The sequence below is a fragment of the Mytilus californianus genome, unplaced genomic scaffold, assembly GCF_021869535.1.
Source record: "Mytilus californianus isolate M0D057914Y unplaced genomic scaffold, xbMytCali1.0.p SCAF_2, whole genome shotgun sequence".
In the NCBI taxonomy this organism is placed as follows: Eukaryota; Metazoa; Mollusca; class Bivalvia; order Mytilida; family Mytilidae; genus Mytilus; species Mytilus californianus.
Genome location: NW_026262668.1, coordinates 19835014 through 19844857, shown reverse-complemented (window position 1 = coordinate 19844857; position 9844 = coordinate 19835014). Strand labels below are relative to the sequence as shown.

The following is a 9844-nucleotide window of genomic DNA, read 5'->3' as shown; positions in this document are numbered from 1 at the left end:
TAATATAAAATTTTATTCAAATGGGGAAACCCAAGGGTTCAGTGGGATATGTGGTCATCTGGACTTCTCCCCTCCAGCGGTAAATCTTAATATTTGAAGGGGATCTGTTTTTGTTGCAATGGAATATTAATATGCAGTCACATCCGATTTGATTGTGAAGTAGGAGATTGTTCTCTGCACATTAAAGAACCCTGGCAACAACTCTGAGGGGTATGTAGCTTGCCTGTTGCAAGACAGAATTTCTGCCTCCAAGTTTCCCCTTTTTTCAATGGTAGTTTAAATCTTATACCTTTCATCCTGGTTTACCAATTTTGCAAAAGGTACCTACTGGAATTAATGTCCTGAATATGCATAAAATATTTGCAAGTGGACATCAACCGACTGCAACGAGTTGGAATGGAATATTATGATGGTTATCCAAGCAAGAGATCTCCATGACGAGAGCAAAGGCCTGAGTGAACATTAAAGAGATTAAATTATATTAGATTATTCCCAGTAATGCATTGCTAACTGATAAGGTAAAAGAGCAGAACAAATTAAAGTAATATCTTTTAAACATTTAAATTGAACTTTTTGCATGTCATATTTAGTCATCTTTTTGCAGATTTGCCATTTAATGGATTATGAAAAATTATGTGCGTGGTGAAGTATGTTTCATTTACAAATGTTGATCCATTCTTTTTGAGATGCCAAGATTAAACAAAAAGGTTAATTCGATGTTGCTGCAGGACTTGGAAAATTGATACTGTTTTATCTCAAAAGTGCCATTTCATGATAATAATGAGCAGGGTTTAAGCTAGGATTTTGAGAGCTTGTCACTTTTCAATCACTGATAATGAGAAGTGTGAATGAAATATTTCAGAGTTAAGTTATAGGAATTAAATTTTAAATTATTATTAAAATTAGATTATATGCATTTCTAATTATATCATTTGTTTTAACTTTTAAGCATATTTTTCTAATTTTTTTTTTCAGGATGAAAATAGCAAACAGGAAGTTTTCAAGAGATTGTTACCTCAAATCTGAAGTGGTTCAATGCAAAACACGAGGTAATCTTTTCTTAAATTTAAAAACAAATACTTTAGAAGGTTGATTTATAATGGTCAATGCATCAATAAGACCCAGTCATCTATCTGGCTGGGACCTTAGAAAACTCATAATTTTTGTCGAGCCTGCGACTTTTGTCGCAGAAAGCTCGACATAGGGATAGTGATCCGGCGGCGGTGTTAGCTAACTTCTTAAAAGCTTTATATTTTAGAAGGTGGAAGACCTGGATGCTTCATACTTTGTATATGGATGCCTCTTGTTACGAAGTTTCCGTCAGTCACATCACCAATGTCCTTGACCTCATTTTCATGGTTCAGTGACTACTTGAAAAAAAAGTTAACATTTTTTGTAATGTTAAATTCTCTCATTATAAGTAGTAGGATAACTATATTTGGTATGTGCCTACCTTGCAAGGTCTTCATGCCCGTCAGACAGTTTTCACTTGACCTCGACCTCATTTCATGGATCAGTGAACAAGGTTAAGTTTTGGTGGTCAAGTCCATATCTCAGATACTATAAGCAATAGGTCAAGTATATTCGGTGTATGGAAGGACTGTAAGGTGTACATGTCCAACTGGCAGGTGTCATCTGACCTTGACCTCATTTTCATGGTTCAGTGGTTATAGTTAAGTTTTTGTGTTTTGGTCTATTTTTCTAATACTGTATGCAATAGGTCAACTATATTTGGTGTATGGAAATATTTTATGATTTATATGTCAGTCGCGCAGGTTTTATTTGACCTTGACCTCGTTTTCACAGTTCATTGCTCAGTGTTAAGTTTTTGTGTTTTGGTCTATTTTTCTTAAACGATAAGCAATAGGTCAACTATATTTGTTGTATGGAAGAATTGTTAGCTGTACATGCCTGCCTGGCATGGTTCATCTGACCTTGACCTCATTTTCATGGTTCATTGGTCAATGTTTAGTTTTCTTGTTTAGTTAAGTTTATGTGACAGTTGTAATAAAGCTTTATATTTAGGACTATCAGCATAATATCAATGATTAGTAAAGAAGGCGAGACATTTCAGCGTGTGCACTCTTGTTACTATATTGAGAAAATGCATAAGGAAAAAAATCCAATAAGAATAATGGATGCAATATTCTAGGGATATTGTTCTTGTTTCAAAAATTATCTTTAGAACACTGTTGCAGTTAATGAAGGCTGATTTTTAAGTGGCTGCTCAGATTGGATAACTTTAACAGAAAATAAAATCCAGAATAGAAATGAGTAATATACTTATTAATATTCTAATGCTACCAATTAGAAGTTGAAGAAATATAAGTATCTCAGAACAGTAAAACATTTTGATAATTTATTTTTTTCAGCTTCATTCAATGCTGGCCCTGCATGGTATTCACAAAGTGCCTTTATTAGATGAAAACTTAATGGGAATAAATTTACCTAATGTTTAGGTAAGTCAGCATTATTACAAAAACACTACACAAATGCATTGTTAAGAGACTGGTTGTATTCCTGTATAAAATTTCCTTGTTAAAGCATTCAGATGAGTTATTGGCCTTATTTCTACCAGTTTATATATTTTTATAGCTTCAAAACTAGACATGACAGGACTCATTGCTCAGAGAATTTTTTTCATTAATAACTCTATCAATGTGAAGATATACTAATTATGTAAAAATGTGTGCATCACACAATCATACTGAGGAAAGGGGGGGAAATGCATTGCTGAAAATTATTTCAAGGGAGATAGTTATATAGAGATTTTTTTCTTCAGGACTAATTTATAAATACAATATCATATCATCATCAAATCAGATTTGCAAATAGGGCTGAAATAACATTCAGATCTTACTGTAAGATTCATTTTTTTATGCAAAAACCACAGAATGGTCAAGTTTTACCATTTGAAACTTTTTCGTCGTCTTAAAACCAATTATTTGCCACCTGGCTTGCATTGTAAACGGATATTCAATCTTGGGACACCAAATGGTATAAAAAATAAAGAACTTAGCAGCAAAACATAATCCTAACTGTCAATGATTAACCTGATTATGAAGAATAAATATTGTGACACAGAAAAACTGTTTCTCCTTTTTATTTTCAAGAACCTTGTGATAAAACTTATCATTCCATTTGTAGGTAATGTTTGATGCATCCAATTGTGGATATTTTGAAAAAAAGGTGAAAATGAAGGAAGGACATCAACACACACAAACTTTTTTATTTATTGATTATAAAATTGAGGATTATAGAGTCAAATATAATTTTAAAATATGAAATGTGTGAAAGGCAAAGAGAGAGTCAGCTAGGTTTTGTGAAGATTATTTTTTCTCATTTTAAAGCTCACTGCTTATCTTCAATGTTTGATTAAAAATTTTTTTTTTTCTTCAAAATTCATTGTTAAAATGTGAGATAGTTAGAATATTCATTTGTAAAGATTTATTCTGTTTCAACCTTAAAGCTCATAATATTGTTTCCATTTTTTACGAGCTGTTTGACTGATAGACGGTCACTGCTATTTTTTGTTTCTATGTAAAAGTCTATTCTTTTTCAGCAAAACAGCAGGTTCTTCTTTATAACTTTTTGTATTGAAATAATCAAGCACCTACCAATTTGTTAAATTGGATAAATCTTGGATGAGTATTACATTATGTATTGAAAACTGTATTTTTAAAAAGGATACACTAAAAATATTACATACTAAAAAATTTAAATCATAAATTTTCATTTTATATCTAAATTATCAAAATTTGCCATTTTGTAGAGCTAATAGTAAAGAAATAATGTAAACAAAAGATAAGAAAAAAAAAAAGAAAAAAGAAAAAACTGTAAACTAGGTTCTAGGAAATGGCAGTATGGGATTTCTGAAATTTATAAGTTGTATTGGATCGAAAAGTATTCTTACAACTTAATACATCTGGTGTGTGTGAGGGAGATAAAGATATTTTGTGGAGGTTTATTTTCTTTCAGCCAAACAGCAGGCACTTCTTACAACTTTTTGTAGACTGGTCTCAAACAAGTTGCCAAAATTAACCTGTCATTTGGTTTAGATAAGATAAATCTGGAAGCGGAAGATAGTGTTTTGAGATGCTACTTTTTCTTTGATTTGTTTTATGGCTTGAATCTATGAACAAAGAATATACACTTGAATATGACATGGATCAAAATTTAATAAATCAGCTCTCATTGTTTTAAACATCACAGTCTTGTTCTATTCTATGCGTATCTATGTCATTTGTTAACCCCTTCAACACAGAAAGCAAAATCCATGTGATGAATGAGGAGCTAATAGGTTGAAGTTTATGGCAAGGGGAGGGAATACCTATTTACCTCCTTATTCTGGTCGCTTCCTTTGGTGAAAGGTAATTAATTAGACATTAATAGGAGCACACCAGATGTAATCAAAATTTGCCATTTTGTAGAGCTTAGTAAAAACTGTAAACTAAGTTATTGGAAATAGCAGTATGGGTTGGTTTGAAATTTAATGATATCTTTTGGATATTAAATTCTTCTTTTTATATTTTAAATTCATCTGATTTGCGTATTTGATAGAGAGATAGAACAAGACTTTGTGAAGGTTTATTCTGTTTCAATCTAACAGCAGGTGCTTCTTTCATCTAATTGTAGTCATCTCTTATGACCAATTTTCAATAAAACTACTAAAACCTGCCATTGGATTAAGATTGGATGAATCTAGAAGGAGGGTAAAGTATTTCGAATTTGATTACCAGTACTTAAAAAAATAATTACATTATTTCTTAATTTTCAATATTTGGAGTAAGAGCATGATATTTTAATAACAAAACATTCATGTTATTTTTTTTTTTGCGTTTTGTGTATGGTTATTGAAATAATAATATTTCTTAATAAAAGTTTATATTGAAAATCAGCAATGATGGCTTCTTGTCCTAGTATTATATCCCTCCTCGAGGAGTTAAGGCTATATTGCATTCACCTTGTCAGTCTGTCCCTTTGTCTGCCCGTTTGTCCAGCAAATATTTTCCGTCACATTTTTTTCAGGTACTGCTGAACAGGATGACTACCATTTTGGTCAAAGCTTGACAGTGATGAGTTAAAACATGTGAGAGCTTTTCAGATCTGTGAGGTACCTACTTTCTGATTATGGGGAACCACTACTAGTGATAGGTCATATTTGGTATTCAGTTGTATCAGCATTGGCACATCTCATTTCCATGGAGATTATATGGCCCCGTCCCCTCGGCCATTGTCTACTGACTTTGAAACTTTTGCTTGGTTTTCATGTATAAGTTTGTGATTAGGTCAGTTTATGGGTAACAACTAGTGGTAGGTCAATGATAATTAGTATGTTGTATTAGCATTGGCACATCTTATTTCCATGGAGAATGTTTGGTCCTGTGCCTTCAGTCATGGTTCATTGACTGAATATTTTGCATAACTTGCATGTTAAAGTTTTGCTAGTTAAATATCATTTGCATTTTACTAGCAAACTAACAAAAAGGCGAGGCATATCTCTGTGTTAACAGTTTATGATAATGTTCATGTATGATGCTCAGAAGTATTTATAAGATCCCTTATATTATAGTAGGTCACTTTTTATGAGAGGTATTTAACTGTTGAGCTTGCATTTTAGACATTTTTGTTTGTTCATATTAAGGCTATTGAATAATGATTTGTTCTATCTCAATTTACATCTGATGGAACCAGTCACTAGCCTTTCAACTTTGATCCAAATCTGAAACCTGATCATTGCGAGGGTTCAACTCAGATCTTGATTAACAAGGATTGCATGAGTTTTTCTGCTGAAGATTGGTGGTTCTCTCCGGGTATTAGTTCCATCTTCCTCCACCAACCATAGACTGACTGCCATATATAGCCAAGGTTGCTGAAAGTGGCCAACAACTATAGTTTTGTATTCATGGAGGGAAATGAAAAAAAGTCATATTTCATTTGGATTAATTTCCGCAATAATTTTGTTCCTAATTAAATATGTATACTGAATTGATTGATTAGTTGATGTTTGCTCAACATCCAGTGGCAAATATTTCATGCATGTTGAGGACAAATGCTGAATTTAATCTGAATGGGGAAAATGTCTTTTTGTTTTAAGTCATATAACGTAGAAGCTGGAAGAATATCATGTTGGCTGAATGTTGTGCGACATTAAGTCGAAACATTTAATAAGCAGCATATACTCATATATTTGTGGCTTGTGGCACTTTTTATGCCATGAAATAAGTATTGTTTGCACAGAATGACAAAAACTTTAGTACATTATGAAAAATGAAAATTATGTCATATCAATTAACACCTTGGATTTATAAATATTGGTCCCAGATTACACCAAATAAGCTGAAATTATCCCAACATTATGAATTGTTCGACCATACACAAGACAAGTAGAGCTAAAATATTTTCTACGAAGCATTACGTATTTATGTGATTTTGAATTCAAATCAGAATAATATGATTTTTTTACTTTTATGAAAACTTCTTTTGCCAAACAAAAAATATGATGAATATTGAAAACCATGTAAAGTTGAATATGGAGTTGCATATAAAAACTTAAGATTTTTTCTTTAGAATTTTCTTGGTTCATTGGTTTACATAAAGTAAGATGAACTTATATGAAAAGATTTTCACAACATTTGAATTATTCATACGTGTTTGACCTCTTTTTTTTCATACAGCAATATTGCAACGTTCAGTCAAAATTCCAAATTTTTGACTAAAAAGGGGGTTTTAATATTAAGTAGAATAAGTATAAGACTATCCATCCTGCCTGGGATTTAGCTGCAGAAAAGAAGTTAATAATCTCACCAAATTCTAAATCCCATGTCTCTTGAAGGGCAAATTCCATACACTCTGCACGTTAAAGAACAGCTGCAACAACACTGATGGGTTACTTAGATATAAAAGTTTTCTACACAAATTGAGGTCTATATTTATGCCGCTCCAGTCATGCTTCAGTGATTCCCTATATAATCAACCAAATTTTTCCCACGAAAGGGGGGGGGGGGGGGGCGGGCCCCCAGGCCCCCCCCTTGGATCCGCCTATGATTGCAATGAAGATTTTTTCCTGCCTGTCAATCCGTTCATCTGTATGTCCGTCTGTCTGTCCGTCCGTCGGTTCTTTTTTTTCAAGATGCTCAGTTGGCTCGAATTTTTATATCAGAATGAGATTGCAACCTTACTGGGATATATGTCGCATGTAATGAGATGAAGTTCCTCATTGATTTTTTAGTTCACCATGTCAAAGGTCAAGATCATAGTTACTTATAAAAGAAGAAAGTGTCTGAGGACACGAATGCCCCTGCTCAAGCGTTGCAATTTAAAAATGGGACGGACGGAAGTACGGGCGGAAAGACAGACTGACGGACGGTCAAGGGTTACACTTAATGCCTCCTCGCCTAGCGACAGGGGCATAAATATAGACCTCAATTTGTGTAGAAAACTTTTATATCGAAGTAAGGTTTCAATCCAATATGTAATATCTGAAAACCAGATATTACATATTGGATTGAAACCTTACTTAGACATAATTATGGTCATTCTTAATGAGCGGAAGATCTCTATTGATTTTTGAGAAAGTTACTATAATCCGAGCTAATGCTTACTATTAAAGGTCCTTTTATTGCCAATTTGTTTTAGTCCTGAATATGCATGAAACATTTTCCACGTACTGGAATTAATCGATAGTTATGAAAAATGTATATTTGAATTTCAGGGGCGGATCCAGGATTTTGGAAAGAGGGGGCGTAGTATGTAAAATTCGCCGAGCGGATCGAGGCTAAAATGTTTTTGGACCTTTTTTGGGCTACAAAACATAAAATAAGTGTAAAATGCACATTTTTAGTGACGGTTCCTAACGTGGGGTATGTGTATTTTATAGTTAAAGTGTAAGCTTGGGTTGGACATTTTTGATGTCGCATTCTCCCCATTAGTTGTCTATTATAAAATGATTGAATGGATCTAAAGCTATGTACTAATATATTTGATGTGGGATTTGTCAGTAAAAAATGGACATTGAAAATTCAAAAGCTCGTTTGTTGTATAGTTAGTTAGCATAACCTCACAGATTACTTATTGTAAACATGATATACGGCTATTCAATGAAGTTTATAATACGACCGACACGAACAAAGACAAACAAGCAATTTTTATCCAAATGTTTGGTTGAAATGTTTCACTCAACAAGGGAAGTCAGGGGTTCCAAATCACTGTGAACCAACGGCTACGAATGAGTCTGAAAATCAAATGGCAACGAAGTTGTGAATGACGGTCGACAAATGAAGACATAAAGGCCACACCCAGCAGGCAGTTTGCAGTTGGGCCTTGAAAAAAGTATTCAGTATATCAGTTCGGCGAAACAGACATTCCGGTCAGATATGGGATTTACATGCAGCCCCCCGACCCCAAAAAAAATTACGTCCGTTTTTTATTCACCATGTTCATTTAATGCTGAATAATTCTGTTGGATTTTTTTTTCTAATAGCAAAAAAGGGGACACGATAATTGTTTTCATTACAGATACGGCCAGAATTTTTGTTTAAGGCAAAAATCAGGGTCAGAATTTTTTCTCTAAAATATCTCAGACTGCCCTATCAAAACCTTAGACTTTAAATATATCTAGAGCTTACTGACTCGGGATCATTATTCAGCAATTTTATTAATTGGCTGGGGCGTGTGGGGTTAAACAAATTTTCGTAGGTAAATAATATTGCCGTAGAACTTTTTTTTTCATGAGAGTGTAATAGAGTATTACTTTCTGTTGAGTGGAAATATGAAATAGAAGTCATTACGTTCTTGCTCAATCCTTTGTCGCTTTGAAGGCGTCATGCTTGTCATCCTCCGCCTAAGCAATGTGTTACTGTAATTTGAATTTCAAAACGACTGAGTGACGTTTCAAACGTACTGGTCAACTCCACCGTAGCGAAACACATGACTGACATAATCAATAATAAATTACAGTAAATACGAGCGAAAAATATCTTTATAAGTAAAGAATTGTTGCATAAAAATTAAATACACGACCGGGAAATGGCAAAGTTCACGAAGTCTAGTCTGATTCATCATTTAACGAAAAAAAAAAAAAAGTTCAAGCAAAAAGGGGGGGGGGGGGCGTATGCCCTCTACGCCCCCCTCTGGATCCGCCACTGTAGGGGTAAAATGCAAGTTTTGTCTATTATTTTGAAACCGTTATAAATAGAGAAAATCTGACAGGGGCAGAATGTTCAGAATGTTGAGCTCTGCTAATTGTCCCTTATGTCAAAACTGTCAGACGACTTCTTATAGGAGTTATTGCCCTTAAATGACAAATTTACTACTATTTTTTTTTTCATTGTTGTCTATTATCTTGAATACTATAATAGATAAAGAGAAACTTCAAGTTGCAAAAATGATCAGCAAGACAAGATCTACAAATAAATGTGCATGATCGAAATCATCAGTCTATTCCTTATTAGATTTGTTGCCCTTTGATGACGATTTTTACCTATTTTTTGCGTTTTTGCCTTATATCTTAAATAAATTAGAATAGATATTTATAGAATCTTAAATAAGCAAAAATGATCAGTAAGACAAGATCTACTATTAAGACAATATGGCGGAAATTGCCCGACGACTCTTCATAGGTCTGGAGTGATTACCCTTAAATGAGGATTTTTTCACCCTCTTTTGTGTTTTTGAGCAAAATCTAAAGAAAATAGAGAGAAACCAAACAGACAAAAAAACACCTTTACAGAAAAAATGAAAGACCATTAAGAATATTAATTGCTGAGTATTTTTCGAGTAAAGAAAATTTAGGAAATATAAAGATAAAGAATTTTGGTTTTCACGATATTTTTTTGTGTAATTC

The 9844-nt window shown here is 33.3% G+C and overlaps 1 long non-coding RNA gene across 1 annotated transcript; it reads left to right on the top strand.

Moving 5' to 3' along the window:
- The first annotated feature begins 516 nt into the window (after nt 1–516).
- Nucleotides 517–3375, top strand: LOC127729451 (uncharacterized). Its single transcript, XR_007994636.1, has 3 exons — nt 517–1049; nt 2373–2459; nt 3148–3375. It is a non-coding gene; the product is annotated as an uncharacterized LOC127729451 (long non-coding RNA).
- The last annotated feature ends 6469 nt before the right edge of the window (nt 3376–9844 follow it).